At 39.9% G+C, this 19,370-nt stretch overlaps 1 protein-coding gene across 5 annotated transcripts in view; it reads left to right on the plus strand.

The window, feature by feature from the left end:
- The window catches only part of LOC122809344 (Friend leukemia integration 1 transcription factor-like), a 570,988-nt gene that overhangs the window by 127,809 nt on the left and 423,809 nt on the right, over nt 1–19,370 (plus strand). The window lies entirely within an intron of this gene.

Genomic DNA, 19,370 nt, shown 5'->3' on the forward strand with positions numbered 1-19,370 from the left:
GAGAAAGCTCCACTGCATTAACACATCCTTGCTGCATACAATTTCTTCCTTCACAGGCTCACCTGCATTTACTGCACAGATTTGCCCCTTTGTCATAACTTAATTTCGCTGCTCCTCCTTATCACTCACTGCTATTAATGGTTCACTTTTACTAAGGGAATCCAGCTTGCCACCGTTCACGACATACTCCATCTTCTCTCCCTGCTTCTCTGAGCCACCTTTGCACTTGGACCATAAGCAGGAAGTGTTACCATGAATGGCATCCCTGTTTATAATGAATAGGGTAAGTTCTCCAATGCCCTGGCCAAATTTCCCCTAGTAGTATAAATACCACCTTGAGTCTCTCCTGAAAAGAGTCTGCTAGCCTAGTGGGACTGACCTAGTCAACAAAGATCAAATAAACTAGGAGTCTATGTTCAGGTATTGAATGGAACTTCCATCGAACGGCTGAACATCGAACACTATCCATCAAATGTTCATTCAGTGAACATTCATTTAATTGACAGGGAAAGTAACTATTTGGCGACCAGTTCCCCATGTGCCCCACTGCAGGATTTTAAACCCACACCCACCCTCTAACTATATTTACCAACTCCAAGACTGCACTACAGTGGGGAAAAGGGCAGACAGGGAAGTGGTGGCTAACTGGTTACTTTCCCCATTGATGAAATGAACATTCACTGAATGAATGTTTGATGGATAGGGTTCAATGGAAGTTCCATTTGATGGCTGAGCATAGACCCATAAAAATAGATAGCTATAGACATATATAGATATTTGTAAATAAATATACACACACATGTAGATACTTTAATCTATCCAGTCAAGCATGGTCTCACGCCCTGAAACTGAAAAGCAAAGATATTACCACCAAAAAAACATACAATGGGAAACATGAGACAGGTTAGGAAGTTGTTGAATTACCACAGTATTATTTTGCAGTGGACAGCAAGTGTCCTTACATAAGGATGAGGTACAGTGGCTGGAGTGTATATGTTTGCCAACTGGCATGCACCTCCAAGCCTCCTTTTCATTCTTGCTTTATGTACATGTCATAGAAATTATCTTGACCCCACCCCAAGTTTCCCTGATATATCATGTAGACAGCAATGAATCTCTCCTTCTCTGCTTGGGAGCATAAAGCAGACCTTCAGCTGCTCATTCATTTCCTGGTGTCTGACCATCATTAGTTTACACCTGTCACTGAACTTGGCTCTGAAAGCACATATCAACGTATCATTTTTGCAGATGCATCCAGCAGAAGATGGACAGCTACCAAGGCCCTGGTGACAAACATGTACAGTTAAAATACAGGCTTTCCTTCCTTCTGACTTCCCAGTACTCATTTCTATACCTCTTTCCAGCTGCATTTCAGTAAAACAGACTTATGCCCCCTTGCAACCTTCCATATTTTTCCATGCGTTTTACTGTAACAAGTTCATAGTCCACTAGTTTTCAGACTGATACTTTTTTATCCTTCCATGCCTTTCTAGTGTACTCATCATTTCAAAGCACTGGCATATCCAGAGAGAAATACACAAAATTTCCAATGGGGGGGGGGGCAAAAAGGAGATCACCTTGGATTGCCTTTAGGTTGTTTCTGCAGCCTTTCTGTCACTACCTGCTACTTTTGGCACAACACCAGTTGCTAGTGTTTTTGTAAGGACACTCAATGAAACCACTTTGTAGGATCTCTAGGCATCATGCACAGCCTTACACGTAAAGAGCAATAAATACAGGCAAGGAAGTGTGCAACCATTTATTCCTTCACAGTTAAGATGGAACCTTAACAGAGATTGTGCAGCCAGGTTCCATTTCTTTGGGGGTGGTCTGCTGATACTTTTGTAACATAAAAAAATCATCCTTGAAAAACCACTAGCAGCAAAAGACTGTAAGAGAAACAAGAGAGTAGAAATAATACAGAATAACAATAAACAAGTGTATTTGCCACCAGTCTAAGAAGAAAAAAATTACATCAGCTACTCAAAAATGTATTAACCATTCATGGATGTTGCATGTCTCAGCAATTATTGCAGTTTGTCTATTTCAGTAATTGAAAAAAATGAAAGTGGTTTACTCACTTTCTTATAATATGACAGATATCTTATTTTCTGTATAGTTTCATCTCAGCCAAACTTAAAACTCTGCCATGTGATTTTATAGTTTATGTTGATAAACGTTAGTTGTAAATGTGACGGCCAAATGCAAATTCAGAAATAATATGGACAATGTAGAGTTCAGATGTGCCTGTGAAATATTGTAAAAGGCTCTTTAAACGTATTTAGTGTTTTTTCTTCTTCTGGTAAATGTCTGCCTACTTACGTGTAAGAGTTCAATCATTTCACAGTGGCACAACAGGCAGCATTTCCTCCTCACAGCATGAGGTTGGTTCTTTGATATGGTATCTTCTGTGTAGTGTGGGTTTTCTCTGGGTGCTCCAGTTTCCTCCCTTATTCCAAAGGCATGCAGTAGGTGGATCAGGGACAATAACTTGTCCATATATGTGAGTGCATACATGTGTGATATTGAAGAAAGACCCAACTTTGCCTTGTAAACTCCACAGATAGTGGTGGCAGTCAATGGGTTCACTAGCAGTTGGCTGCAACTCATGAGAGAGAGCAAAGTTGTGTTAATGCCATTTACATGGCAACATCTGAACAATGAAGCTTTGTCTTTTCAGTATAATATCCTACTACATCAACTGCATTTTGTGTAGCCTTATGAATGTGCTTCTACCATCACAGTAATGTACCAGCATAGAGTAGATTTAATTAGAAAAGGTCACAGGTAGAAAAATGAACAGAAAAAGTCAATAGTTTCACATACCTAGTAGCTCATATAAGAATGGTATATTATAGTTCAGAAAATTTGTTTTATTTGCAGTTGTCTCCACCAAAAAAATTACCTTAACCTTACAATTAAAACAATAAATGCTTTCCAAGCAATGAAGTCTAAATGCTCCACTTTTGCCAAATGCGTACTCAAAAGCATTTTTATGAATGAGAAACTAGAAGTGAGAACACCAGCTGAGTTGCACACCAAACATGAATTTTATTGCAAGAAGTTAAAATCCATTGTTAAGCGCATTCATCCCTCCTCTAGGGCTTCTTCATAACAATGCTAACCCAACTCCCCAGCACTTAAATAGACAAACCAATTATCTAATTACATACTTAAATATAATTATAAAACCATAATGAAATACATATAATAAATATTTAAACTGTTGAAACATCTAGAGCACTCTAAATCTTATTACTTTAAAGTTGTTTGATAGTTTATATTTTATGTTATCCCAGCAAATTATTTAATTGTAACACACAATTAACACTAACCATTTCATTAATTCATGGATGTCTTGTTGCATCTAACCTAAGTTGCCATTTTAGCTCACACACATCCAGTATTTCACCTAAAACTCTTCCCTGCTGATCAGATATATATATAGAATATATGAACATCTGCAGGACATAAAACACACAAAAACCACTAATGCATTAAGTAGAAATTTGTTGGAATTTAGTGAACATTCTTCTAAGTTTTTAGTATTACAACAGGTGAAAGCTGACCAGCAGGGAAGAGTTTTAGGTGAAATACTGGATGTGTGTGAGCTAAAATGGCAACTTAGCTTAGCTGCAAGAAGACATCCAGGAATTAATGAAATGGTTGTATGTTAAAATTAAATAATTTGCTGGGGTATCAAATAAAACATAAAATATAAAACAACTTTAAAGTAATACAAAGATTTAGAGTGTTTTAGATGTTTTAACAGTTTAAATATTTATTATATGTATTTCATTGTGGTTTTATAATTATGTAATTAGATAATTGGTTTGTGTATTTAAGTACTGGGCAGTTGGGTTAGTATTGTCCTGAAGAAGTCCCTAGAGGAGGGATGAAAATGCTTAACAGTGGATTTTAACTTCTTGCAATAAAATTTGTGTTTGGTGTGCAACTCGGCTGGTGTCCTCACTTCTGGTTTACTGGTTTGTTTGATCGGACTGTTTTATTATTTTTATGAATGAAACTGAAGACAATTTATGTGGAGAGGGATTATATGCAACATTCAAAGGAGGTTACAATGCTTTGCATGCTGGTATAGTATATCTGCATGCCATAAGTGTGTAAAATGGTCTGTGCAGCTTACTTAACCTATAGCATCTTTAACATGATAAAAAGTAATAAACTTAAGTCAGTTACAAAGGCAGTCAGAAACATTGCAGATTACGTATCATAAGTCACTAAAGAAGCACATTTAGCCACCACTTGCCAAGATCTCTAGAATCTCAGATGTGTATGAGTGCTCACCAGAGGCCACTGTTCTGCTCAGGAAGTTATTATGGTGTACTCATATACAGGACATTGGAAGAGTTATGCGTAATGGTCTTGTTGCATTATAAAACCACTTCAGGTCCATGAGCAGGCAGCCATACTATTACATCTGCTGCTACAAGAGCTACTGCAGAGGTGCTATCCTTAAATTGCAAGTTGGCAGCTATAAGATGCTTTCTTCCTAACTCTGGAGATAAACTACCAAATGTGTCAATAAATCATAAACTATAAAAGTCTGCATAATGTCTTTTCTTGAGATCTTCAGGCAATCTATAATCTGAAATGATTCATAAACAGTAACGACATAAAAGTGTGGGATAGTAGTACATTATGATAAATGCACAGGTTTATTGCAAAAGTGCTTAATGGTAAACAGGATGGTGTGCTGTTTTGTCCTTTTCAAAACGCTTGTAGGATGGATTAAACTGAAATTTTTTCAAGGACTTTTCTGAAGGAGCCCCCTCCTTCTCATTAAGTCATCAGGAATATGATGTTTTGTAAGGCTCATCCGATCAGAGAAAATTATTTTCATTCAGACTGTTGCAAATGTGTTGTGGATCTCTAATGACAATTTTTTTTACTACTTATAATTAGACTATTGTTCCATGAGAGCATAATATCTACGCACTCAGATAACTCCACATTTTCTCATAATGCATAATCCACGCCCCTCTGCATCCACATGCACACAGATCACATGTGAATCCAAATTCTGCCAGATAGCCATACAGCGGCACAAGTCCCAATACCATTGTTATTGTTACTACTTACCATTCCTAGGATGTCTGTCAGTAGTATGGTGGACCCTACTGGAAGCTATCAAAAATTGTGTTTATCAGGACTGAATGATGCGCCACAATGTTTTTCACAACATAAGTTATTTTCTAGGTAAACTTCTTTGTTTTATGCATTAATTATGGTTTATAATACTAAAAAAACATGGCAGCATCAGATATGTTTCACTGTAGATGTGCCATACTATGCTACTAGGAACACTCAACTGTCATAATCTGATTTAGCAACCATTTTAATTCATTGTTGCATATAAGCACTGGTGCCATTGTCATACACTAGCCACCAATACTGATCTTGATGGAGTTATCACATATGTATCATGCATTCTTATTTCTGATGTAAGTCAAGAATTTATTAAGAGATGTTATGTGTGCTTCACCACTTGTATCATTCCCACTACAAGAAGCTACGCAGAAGTTTTGAAATTTTGTTTGTAAATAATACTAGTTTGAACACTGTAATATAGCTCATAAGTGAATTCTAGGCAAACTGCCCTTAAGGGCCATTTTCAGTGTAACCAATAAACCAAAGTCAGAGTGAAACCCTGTACCTTGTATCTATGAAGTGAAGACCTTGACCATTATACCAAACCCACTCACCTGACTATAGAGTATAAATATCATTCCCCTGCTGAAATGGAAAGTAGTTGAACTCCCAACCAGACTATGTTGAATCTGCAGTAATGCTTGTTTTACCATGGTCTTTGTCACCTTCCACCACATGACCACAGTGGATGACAACCTTTATACAAGACACAGTCAAGAAGGAATGAGAACTGGTATGAACAGTGCCTCATAATTTTTATAAGTTTAATGACCACCAAAGGTACACAAATAGGTAGTGATATCACTTTATCAACACAATTAACATTGAAATTATGGACAGATTATGCAGAGCAAGCACATTATAATGCAATATGATCATTAAAATTTGATGTGGGGCTTTCACTGATCAATTTGAAATGAACAGAAGCACATTCTTGTCATGAATATAAATGCCTTCCTATTATTGTCATATTAGATATTATACATGAACAGGGTAAGCCTTAAGCACTGGCCAACCAGGTGACCACCTAAGTTGCCATACTTGTAGAGACACTCTTTTCTTATTTATTTATTTATTGCTTTATTTTTAGAACAGTGAAATAAGTTGTGCTCCAGCTCTTATTTACTTAACATTCAAGTCATGTCATGTTATATTTGAACATTGTGAGGTCACAGAGCAGAGACCATGCAATAGATGTTCAAATACAGGGATGAAACTGCAAGAGGGAGATACTTTTTAAGCAATAAAGAAAAAAAGGATAATTGAAGCCAATGCCAATGCCAATGAAGATAAATCTCTAAGGCTTGGCTTTACTGACTGACTGTAATAGTCAGCAATTTACCATAAAATCAAAAATTTTACAAAGAGAAAAAGGTCAAAAATATGAGACAAAAATCAGGGGCATTCCACAGAATTCTGGATAGCTGGGATGACAGGAATAGTGAGATTAGACTATAGACAGAGGTGAGTAAGTACTGTTTTTCTTACAGAGATAACCTGCATTGGTCAGCCTGATACTTTTGGCAATATTTCTTCTGGCTTGTGATTTGTGTAGCAACTTGGATTAGCTGGCAACTTATTTTCGGGGAGGTGAAAGAATATTACATAGCCATAAAACTGCTGGGTGGGGGTTGTGGTTGACTGGAAGAAAGGAACTGATCATCTAGTCATTTGATTACTTTAAATAGTTATTATTTGACTTTGCAGGACTAGTGTGCATTTGTGATAAGATGACTTACTTAACTGAGGACCTGCTCTGCGCAGACAGAGTAGCTATAATTGTTCTGGCTAGATGCCTGCTGCTGTTTGCTTATTATTTTGGCTTTTCAGAACTAATATGTGTTATGTAAAGCTACATTTTGATGTGCAACAACTGTTTGTTTGGAACAAAGGTAAAACACATTATACACCCTTCCCTCTTTTATCATAATCATATGGTCAGGGTTGTCTGGATGAAAATAAATGATTCTCTTGTCACTTGCTCAGTTTAACAGTCACCCCCCCCCCAAAAAAAAAAAAAAAATAAGGGATAAAATACATCACAGAATACCCAGACTTCAAAGTTTCCAGGAACTGGTTGCCCCCACACACCAAGGCTGTAAAAGTAGATTTTGGCATGGACTTAGTATTTGCTTCTGCCCTGAACTCCATCCAGTCTAAATCCAGCCATGCCCAATGTCACTGTACTTGTGTGGTGGGCTGGGGACAAGTCATTATTTCAGAGGTCATTATATCTTATGTAAGGCTGGGAACACTATGGTCATTATTTCTTTAACTTACCTAACAATCTTCAGAGGCATGCCTAGGGGGTAAGAGCACTGTACTGTATAGAAGTCATAAGTTGGAAGCATTATTGTATTTTTGTTCATTTTCCTCACACTCAAACATTTGATGCATATGCAGGTGACTATCTTTTATGAAGCAGTAAAGAAACATATTGTTTATGTAGGTCTGACAGCAAATTAGTTTTGTCCCAGTCTGACATAAGAAGGGTATACAGAAGGTGGCTGTATTTTTTTTTGGGGGGGACTGAATATTTATATGACAGAAGCAGCGTGCAATGTATGACCGTGGGCATTTGTGCCTTTACATTCTTCCCAATTTAACATCAGCGGTAGATGCACAGAAAGAGACTATCTAATTTGAGAGGATATAGGGAGACAGAATCTATTCCCAGATATGATTTATGTGTCCTCACAAACGTTTGTCTTCTCAGTTTACTGTGAACTATCGTTTGGTCAGCTTTAAACGTTAAGACTTGAATACAATTTATTTCTTGAAATAAAACGTTAAGATGGAATTTCTTTTCTTTATGCTTGATTTTTGTTCAGACCATCACTGGATCAAAAGGTTTGATAAAAAGCAAATGCACCTTGGAGCATCTATAAACCCACAGACTCTGGGTGTCTAGCAGCTTCCATATCCCCAACTCAACTTAGTTATTACAGTGTGGACTTGATTTCAGGATGAGCTGAAAGGATGCAGGAAAAAACAAAGCTGATGATTAAGGCAAAATGTATTTCTTTGATCATGGTTTTCATTCAGGCCATAACTGAATGGAAAGCTCATTTAAAAAAAATCTAAACTGCTTCTCATAGCATCTAGAATTCCCATGGCTTCTGGGGGTGTAGCAGTCCCCAGATTCTTGGTTTTAATGCAGTTGTTTCCCCCACAATTATCAGAGTGTAGTCTTGCCCATAGAGAACATGTTGAAGGAAAAAATGAAGAGTAAGACAAACTGTGAGAAAAAAAATAAAAAGGAAAAGTAATATGGATGGTGTGTGTGTGTGTGTGTGTGTGTGTGTGTGTGTGTGTGTGTGTGTGTGTGTGTGTGTGTGTGTGTGTGTGTGTGTGTGTGTGTGTGTGTGTGTGTGTGTGTGTGTGTGTGTGTGTGTGTGTGTGTGTGTGTGTGTGTGTGTGTGTGTGTAGATGGCACCATGGAGCCTTTTCACTTAGGGTGACAGTTTACCTAAGGCTGATCCTATCCGTGACTACTGCCATCTGTAAATCTGACATCTGCCTTCTAAAAATCTAAGTGGTGTTCCCCTTCCATGGAATATGTTTGGAGTACTAGATCCTTGGAAGTTTATTGAGCTTTCTGTATTATACACTAGCATAAATAAATTGATATATGTGCTTAGGTGGAGATGTACTGGCTACAACTGATAACTCTGTGTTTGAATTAGATAGTCAAATGTGTTGGAATAATTTAGAAGTTTCCAATGAGGTATGCAGAAAAACTGCTTATAATGATCCTTCATATTGTCATAATTTCTGAGAAGCAAGAGAAAAGATGACCTTCTCAGTCCAAATGTATTCTAACTGTAAAGTCCAGAAAACACACTATCCTACATGGTATTATGCAGAAATAGTTAGCTAAGTCATATTCTTTTTAGCTATTAATGATATCAGGATATAATTACTCACTACGGGACCGCAAAACACATTCGCCGAAATACAGACTGTAGTGACAAGTGAGGATGGTAAACCACCTGTTCTGCCCATTGCCCTACCTGTTTGATAAGAAGCAACCCCGTTCCCATCCGCAATCCATTGTGACCACTGCATGCATTCAGTTAGTTTACCATTTTGGTTCTGCTAACTTCTCTGTGATTTTTTTTCCAGTTCTTCTGAGCCACTTATTTTGGATCTTTAAATCACATCAGCTAGCTTCTTATCTTTTTTTAAAGACTGTAATTTCTCGCTTGTGAGATTTAAAGGGTTTTTTTCACCATTTCAATCCTCCCGATTTCTTTAGGATAATATATACAAGTTTTCTTGTCTAATTTCATATGGCTCACTGCACAAAACATAAAACATTTTATTTTTCTGTTCTGCATTGCATGTATGCACACACACACACACACACACACACACACACACACACACACACACGTGTGTGTGTCTATATATATATATATATATATATATATATATATATATATATATATATATATATCTGCAAAAATGAGTTCTCCTGTATTATTTACATTACTCCATAAGGAACCTACCAGCTGTACAAACAAGGATACCAGCTTTATGTCTCTGAAAGGTGACATATCTTCTTATGCATCATGATTGCTTTCCGTTCAGCTTTTTCACGTATATATGCAGAAGAGCTCTTGTCCCTGTGCTGCTCATTGTTGAAGTTCACTATAAAAGCCAGACCACCTTGGTTTTGAAATGCATGTCCACAAGAATAAAATGTTAATTTGATAACTATTGCCATTTTAGTTTCTCAGAAGAAGCCCTACTGCTATCTACTGCTGTTAATACTACAGAAACATGCTTGTTTGAACAGGGTAGCAAACCTCCTGTGCTGCCAAGCTGGGAAGGTACTGACAACCCTTACCCCTGTGACTAAGTTATTCTCGCTGGGACATTGCAGCTCATCCAAGATGAGTGTAGTATTGCTTTTTATAAACAAACATGTCCTGTACCCATCACTGAGGTTGTACAACCTCAGAGTAACAAAAATGAATTTCTGGTGTCAGGTGGGGTGCACATCGGTTTACCTCCTGCATAAAATCATACAAAGATGTTGAAGAATGATATACTTTTGTCAGGAAATCCTGATGACATTCCAGTTTGTTTGCATTTTGTCTTTCATGTCCTATGTAACACTATAGTATTCCTGATTTTCTTTTGCCAATACTCCAGTGACTGCAATGTTTACTCTCAAAGTTCTATACTTCACACCCATTAGACTGGAGCTCCTGCAGCAAATTATTGCTGGTACTCTTTTGGAAACTATTCTCTCACCTGAATCACTGATATTCATTTAAGCAATATCAGTTATACCTGCTTAACAAGTCTTGGTTGTTTTGCATAGGTAATTGAGCATTATGTATCCATTGCTCTTGAAGGAGAATGTTCATTATATGCCACCTCCCTGTCTGCATATCATGAAATGTGTTGTATGACACATATAGCAAACTGATTCATGAATCCTGCATTGATTCTACAGTACATTGTGTGTTCTTGTACTACGGAGACTAACATTGTGCAATAAACCACATCATGCTGTACCAAGAATACAGTTTATCAGTTTCTTAAAGATGTGTTAAATTTAGACATCAAACCAGAAAACCCTGGAAATATTTTTTTCCTTATATATGCATCTGCAAAAGCACACAGGCACACATACACATGTGCACACACACCATGTGTATGTTTGTGTGTGTGCATGTATGTGTCATACATCAAATATAAAAAAATAAACATAAATAAAAAATAAAATATATTTTATAAAGTTTCATAGATGGTTATTAGGCTGCAGACCAAGAGCCATTTTAGGTCTAGCCAAGCTGACCCCAAATTTGCCAAAATATTGCTGACATATTTCAGTAGCTCAAGGAATTCTACAAGTTATGATATAGACCTGTACACATCAAGTGTTCACAAGCTGTCCCTGCCACCAATATTTGAATGTACAATGGAACTAATAGTATAGGGTTTGACTCCCACAAGTGGCATCCATTCAAATATTAAGGGAAATTATGGGAACAATACATGCAGAATAATGTTTTGGAGGAGAAGTGAGATTTAAGGGAAGACAGGAAATGAGCAAATTATGTAATGTTAGATTGATGATAATTAAACAAAATATCCATGTGATATGTAATGTTTGTAACTAGGAACACGCTAATACAGTTTGTTTTCTTTTTATAAATGGATGTTTGCCTAGATCTTAAGTGATAGTTCAATAATCAGGTATCCAACTAATTCTAAATCCCATAAAGACAAAACTGTTACTATTTACTCCTAATAGATACAAAAACCCTCTTCTTTACCATAACATTGAAGGACGGCACCACCATCTCCCCTTCTAACCACACCAAACTTCTGGGTATCGAAACAGACAGTGATCTCCACTTTGATGTTCACATCTCACATACCATAAAAGTAGTGCACAAAAAGCTAGGCTCCCCTATACTGGCATAAGTCCTTTCTCTCACAAAAAGCAAGAGTCATTCTTGCACAAACCCACCTCCTCTAAACTCTACTATACGCACCACCAATCTTTACCCAAATCAGGCAATGTGACCCACACAAACTAGAATCATGCTACAATAAAATAGCAAAGTTTGCTACTAACTCAAGCTATAGAACCCATCACTGTAATGCACTAATAGAACTAAAATGGCTTGAGCTACCACAGCTACTTAACTATCACCAGCGATGCACAGCCTACAATATTCTCAAATATCCTGAAAAAAAGCCCTCATTATCCAACCTACTTACTGTCTACACTGCAAACAGGCAACTAAGATCTAGTCAAAAATCTCTCCTCTCCATCACCAAGGCTAACAATAATGCAGGGAAAGCACTCTACTCCCACACTGTTGCCGGAAATTGGAGCTCTTTTCTCTGCTATTAACTCCTCAAACTGCCCTCTGATCACATTCTGGATCTCTGATCCCCTGTAGGCTTGGTCATCTGAAAGAGTACTTTTAACTGTAGAATCTTATTTGATATATTTTCTTCTTTTACCAATGTATAACTGACATTCCCCTGGATTCTTAAAATCTTGCACGGAGTGCAAGATGAGTGCAGGAGCCCACGCAAGCAATATGTCTGCCGTGCGATCCAGGAACAGCCGGCAGGGGTGTGCACGAGAACTCCAGAACTAATCCTGCATGGACTAAGCCCTGGTATGCAAATCACCTCGTTTGCTGGAGAAATCCATGCAAATGAGGTGATTTTGCAATCCAGGAAGCTCGCAATAGTCCATGCAAGACTAATGCAATCTGCAAAAATGTATTCAGTAACCGAGTACATTTCTGCAAAATTAAAAACGGAACTAAGACCGGTCCAAATAAAGGCTGCATATCACTGAACAAGCATGCCAATGGCCAAGTATAAGGTCATTGGCATTGCAAACAATAAAAAAATAAAAAAACAACATTTATATTTTTTTACGCCGATCACGGCTGTTTAAGCATAGGGCAGCAACGCACAAATGGGATTGGGAGGGAAATAAGAAAATAAACTTAAAACGGGCATTCTAACCAAAATCAGTAGTCTGCCATGCAAGTCAATGGCAGACAGAAGACAACCTGGCCAGTGAATAGTAGTTGCTAAGGGGGGAGGCTCAGTGTGAGATATGTAACTATGCATTAGCAGGCAGTCCTATGCAGATGAGGGGAAGGATAGTGAATCCCAGTTTTCCCCAGCATGTGAGACAGGTCCCATCAGTGTAAGAGTATGAATAGCTGGGTGCAAAACTAGGATATAGGTGACATCATAGGGGTGTGTGCCAGGCATACTGTAAGCGGATTGGAGTCCTGTGTCTTGGGATTGCTCCTAGTTTAGCACAGCTAAGTTAGGGGTGTGTCTAAACCTGCCTAGCACTCTTTACAAAGTGTAAGCAGGTGTGCGTGCTGTGCACCAGGTTTTATAGGAAGAAAAAAGAAGTTAAACCAGGAAATAGCAGCCCTGTGCACATTTGAGCACTCCGTTTGCATGGCGTGCACACAGGCTTAAACAGGAAGGCAATGGGAGGGGAAAACAGCAGTAGGAAGGTAACCAAGGAGAACTAGCTTAACTGGCAGGTGAACTGTATCAGAATCAGCCAGTCACACAGGCAGCAGACCAGCCCAGCCCAGAACACTACTATAAACTAAGCAAACACCTTCCTCTCTGTTTTTTCCACACTCTACACCACCGGTGTATACAAGCGGGGAAATTTTAACAACAAACCTACAAAATGAGAAGGGCTGCAGCAGGCAACAGAGAACAACATGTGCAAGAGGCTGAGGGTGGTGAGGATGTGAATGCTGCTGAGCAACCCACAGTGAGGAGATGGAGAAGAGTGTACAGACCCAGAGTAACCTAACAGGGGCTACATGAGCTGGAGATATGGAGCACTATAGGGTGGACAGAGACTTTCTACAGCAAATTGTTGAGCTGTGCCGGCCACACCTGACACACCAATCTGGCTGGGGGGAACCCATCCCAGTGGATACCAAGGTATGTGTAGGCCTAGGTATACTAGCCACAGGTACCTCCCAAAGCACAACTGGGGATATCATGGGGATCTCACAGGCATCAGCATCCAGAGTATTCCACCAGTTCCTGGATGCCATGGCAGCACATGCCAGTGAGCATGTATATTTCCTCAACACAAGTGAGGTGTTGACCAGCAATATGCATCTCTTCCATAAAATAGCAGAATACCCTGGGGTAGTGGGTGCTATAGACGCCACGCAAATATGCATCAAAGCACCACCCAGTGTGCAGGGTAGGGCCTACATCAACTGCAAGGGCATCCCCTCCATCAACTGCCAGGTTGTATGTGATGCCCAGGGAATTATAATGAATGTGTGTGCTGGCTGCCCTGGAAGCTATGATGATTCACACATATGGCATCTGATGCAGCTGTACCACAAATTTGCCAGTGTGGATATCCCCTACGGTCACCTAGTGGGGGATGCTAGGTTCCCACTGGAGCAGTGGCTGATGACACCCATCAGAAATGCACACACACCTGAACAATGACGTCATAATGAGGCACACGCACAGGCCAGATATATAATAGAGCATGTGTTTGGGATGCTCAGGTCATGGTTCCGGTGCCTGGACACATCTGGTGGAGCCTTGCAGTATTCACCAACTACATGTACCCAAATTGTCATGGTATGTGCTATGCTACACAATATGATCCTGCGGAAACAGCTGCAGCAGGAACAGCATGGGGCAGGGCCACACAGCCCCCCACCAATGCCAAGGTCTGTACAGGCACAGAGTGACTCGGTGAAGGAACAACCTGAGCCTGCCCCAGTAGGCAGAAGGAGGCGTGCCCAGTATGACCTGGCCTTGGCAAAGAGGCAACATATAGCATATGCACTGACACAGTAGGGACCCAGGGAATGACACCTCTCTCTGACTTGCACAGACTGTAAAAGGGATGCCAAACATGACACTACCTGTGCTCAACCATATATAGGGAGTGTACTATGTGCATCCGACATAGGCAGCCCTCCAGCACCATCCTCAAGTCTGGCACACCCTCAAGGTAAGTCAATCAACCTACCAATTGCCAACTGGAGTAGAATGTGTTTTTACCTGTAGCTATGGTATGGATGTGAGCATGCAAGGGAATTGTGTGGGTGAATGTTATTGCTGCAGACAGTAGTGGCACCAGGACATCTGTAAGACATACTGGAGTCACCATAGTAGCCAGTACTACACAGGGTGACAAAACCCACTGCAGGAAATGGGCTGAGCGACATGTGTGTCCATAAGACTAACACATGCCAGTCAGGAAGGTGCACATACCCAACAACAGTTTCAGCCAGCAGGACAGGTGTAGACAAACACAAACAAATGCTGTACTATGGCCTCTGAATGAGCCCTATGGGTAACCCCTACCCCAGGCCTACACAGACAGACTACAGCAGACCAGGCAGTGGGATGTAAGTTGTGAAGGCTAGGAAGTCAGAAACCAATATCTAGGTAATTAAAGCTAAGATCTGTAGTACACTGGTATGCCTCTAGCCAGCACGATAGGTAAGACTACAGACTGAAATGGAGTACCCGACATACCAGTACTGTCCTAGCAAATGTGTACAAGTGTCAGGTGTGCCCCCCCATCCCATGTACATGTATAGTAATAGTCAGGTGTGCCCCCCACTCCTGCGTAGAAATGTAGAAGGAGTCAGGTGTGCCCACCCCCACTATGCAGAAATGTAGCAACAGTCAATGCCAAATGACCAATGGATACCCTACAGACACAGCATGCTACCTGTTGGTGTACAACACATAGGTCAGCACCACAGTACAAACTACCTGGACTTGATCCACACATGCAATACAGATGGCCATACTGGGCATGCTCACACACTTAGAGGAATGAAAGCAATGTCAGTCAACAACATACTGAAAAGTCATACTGGGCATGCTCACACACGTAAACACATGAAGGCCATGTCTGCAAACATCAGTGGACCAGACATATCTGGCAGTCACAGTTCTTAGTGCAGACACATGTCAGTATGCACCACTCCTGCCTGTCACACACAGTGGATAGGAATACAGACATATATGTAAGGACAGCACACTATAATAAGCCAAAGGTAGATGGACATAGATGTGTGGAAGAGGGTGACTGTGACAAGGAGCCATCCAGGCCTGTCCCACCCAGCACACAGCCAAAGGGCCCCAAACACATGAGGTGCAGATGTCACTCACTGCAGATACTAGCCGCCAGTATCTGTCAGCATGACAGACTATGTGGTGCACGTGCCAGCTGTGCAACGTGACTGTACATGAAAGTAGTCATCTAGGAGCTGTATACACGTACCCAAGACATATGACCCCTTGTGTGCACGCATGTGGCATGTCAACCCCTACATGAATAGGTTATGGCCCATGCACACACTGCCCTCCCCATAGCAGTATTATTGCAAGCCTGATGAGGTCATCCAATGTGTAACACACCTTTGGGAGAGCTGTAGCTCAGTAATCTCCATGGTGCATCCCATAACTGTGTACTGCTGTAGTGATAAACTAGTTAGTTAGTCGTTCTAACCCCAGACATAGCAATTGTGTGAGTGTGTGTGTGTGGGTGTGTCTGTCTGTCTCTGACTGTGGAGAGAGAAATACTTTTTAAGCTACTCACACTCTGTATAATTCATATATTCCACTTTGGCAAGGCTGCTGATGTCACTCACCTAGAAATAAACCTCTGGGAAAGTCATAGCCCAGTAATCTTTGTAGTGCATCCTGTAACTGCATACTGCTGTAGTGTGATAAAGCAGTTAGGTAGGTGTTCTAACCCCAGACCGGGCAACTGTGTGTTTGTGTGTAAAACTGTGTGTGTCTGACTGAGTAGACAGCAATGCTTTTTAGGCTACTCACACTCCGTACAATTCATATACTCAACTTTGGCAAGGCTGCTGATGTCACTCACCTAGAAATGCACCTCTGGGAAGATTATAGCCCAGTAAACTCCATAGCGCATCCTGAAACTGCGTACTGCTGTAGTGTAAAAAAATAGTTAGGTAGGTGTTCTAACCCCAGACTTGGCAACTGTGAATGTGTGTGTGTGTCTGACTGAGTAGAGAGCAATTCCTTTTTAGGCTACTCACACTCCGTACAATTCATATACGCAACTTTGGCAAGGCTGCTGATGTCATTCACCTAGAAATACACCTCTGGGAAAATTATAACCCAGTAATCTCTGTAGTGCATCCTGTAACTGCATACTTCTGTAGTATGATAAAATAGTTAGGTAGGTGTTCAAACCCCAGACTTGGCTACTGTGTATCTGTGTGTCTCCATCTGTCTTAAACTAAGTAGAGAACAATGCTTTTTAGGGTACTCATTCTCCTTAGAATTCATATACTCAACTTTCGCAAGGCTGCTGATGTCACCCACCTAGAAATACACCTCTGGGAAGGTTGTAGCTCAGTAATCTCTATAGGGCGTACTGTAACTGCGTACTGTTGTAGTGTGATTTAGAACTATGGTAGGGTTCCATTTCCACCCATGGCAGTTCTGGATGTTTTGTGTGTGTTCCAATGTCTGTATATGGAGGAATGTACACTCGCAGTACATTCCAAATGCCCTACTTTGGCAATCCTGCTGATGTCATTCATTGTGAAATGCAACTTTGTGGAAAAAGGTCTGTAGTGATCCCTGTGGTGTGACCTATAACTGCTCCATGCTGTAGTGTGATATAGACCTTGGTTAGAGGTTCAATACCCACACATGTCGGTTGTGGATGTTGTGTGTGTGTCACACTGTCTGTGTAGGGTGCAATGCCTTTTAGGCTAGTCACATGCAGTACAGTTGAAATGCCCTTGTTTGGTAATCCTGCTGATGTCATTCATTGTGAAATACTCCTTTTGGGAAGGATTTCTCTAGTAATCCCTGTGGTTCATCCTATAACAGCACCAGGCTGTAGTGTGCTATGAGACCCATGCTCAGGGGTTCTGTACCCACACATTTCAGTCGTGGATGTTCTGTGTGTGTCTCACTGTCTGTGTAAGGAGCAATGCATTTTAGCCTAGTCACTCGCAGTACAGTTGAATGGCCTTTGGTAATCCTGCTGATGTCATTCAATGTGAAATACACCTTTGGGAAAGAAGTACTTCAGTAATGTCTGTGGCATGTACTATAACTTTATATAGTGCTGTACTGTAATAAGCTACTTAGGTAGGGGTTCAACTCCCAGACATGACAGGTGTGTGTGTGAACTTGTATCCTGTGTAGAGGTGGTGGTGAGTGTGTGGGCAATGTGGAGGGGGATTTGCTTATTTCATTTATGGTGGCCCTACTATATATCACAATGTCAACCATACAGGGATAACAGGCGTAAATTAGCTGACAGGCTGGGGTGCAAAGCCATACCCATACATGTGACATCAAGGCCAGCCACATTTTTGGCTGTGAGTGGCATGCCTATTCGTACAAAACATATAGTGTGTGGGGCCTCTCAACCCCATTAACGGTGCATGTGGACATATGTGTATTTGTTACTCTGCCATTTCTATCAACAGATGTATGGCCATATATACCTATATAGATTTATATATCTGATAATATATATATATATATATATATATATATATATATATATATATATAAAAACTATGTCTGTATACACCTACATAGATATATATCTGCGTACACATATGTAATGTGCTGTGTATGTGTAGACATATAGGTGTAGATACATATATGTGTCGATTTAGGCATATGCATGTATATATGTGCATATATATTGATATGTATGTATATAGTATAGAAAGTAATACATATATATATATATATATATATATATATATATATAAAACTACATATCTAGATATGTTGTATCTGTTTAGATATTAATATAGGTACACACACATACATCTAGATGTTGGTATACATTCCATGTACTGTTGCATGACTGGACTGGATGATATGTTTCTGATAACATCTAATCTCTTTGTATCTGTCATGGCTTAGTGGGAAATCACTTTGTCTATGGTATGCGGGGTCCTTGGTTTCAGCCTTGCAAGAGCTGTTTATTTTGTTGCTGGGCAGAACATGGCCCGTTTGATACACAGTGATTAAGTCACTTTAAAGCAGTTGTAAGCAGGTTTGCGTGGGTTTGCACACAGCTAAACGATGCCTACACAGGTTAAGCAATTCAACAGCTGAGTATAATACACTGTAACCAGACCTTAGCAGTGCTTACCTCCGTGCAAACCTGCGTACAACTGCATAGCCAAAGTGATTTACCTCTAAGCCATCTCAGATATACATAACCCTGCTGTATTCACAAACATATCATCCAGCCCAGTCATTCACCAGTACAGGGAATGTATTCCAACATGTAGATATATGTGTGTGTGAAAATATATTAATGTCTAAACAGATACAACATATTGATATATATATATATATATATATATATATATATATATATATATATATATATACACAAATATATGTAAACAGATATTTATATCTATATAGATATATACAGAAATACATCTGTAGATAAAGTGGGAACATAGCAGAAACATATATGTCCACATGCACCATTAATGGGGTTGACAAGCACAAACAACATATGTCATGCACAAATAGGTATCCCCCCCACAATGCCCCGCTCTGCAATACACTACCAACTGTTGCAGATCCCATAACCAGGACAATACACGTCAAGGGCACAAGATGTTAACAGTACTCCATCCCACCTGTAT

The sequence above is a fragment of the Protopterus annectens genome, chromosome 8.part0, assembly GCF_019279795.1.
Source record: "Protopterus annectens isolate FY-2018-M chromosome 8.part0, PAN1.0, whole genome shotgun sequence".
Classification (NCBI taxonomy): Eukaryota; Metazoa; Chordata; order Ceratodontiformes; family Protopteridae; genus Protopterus; species Protopterus annectens.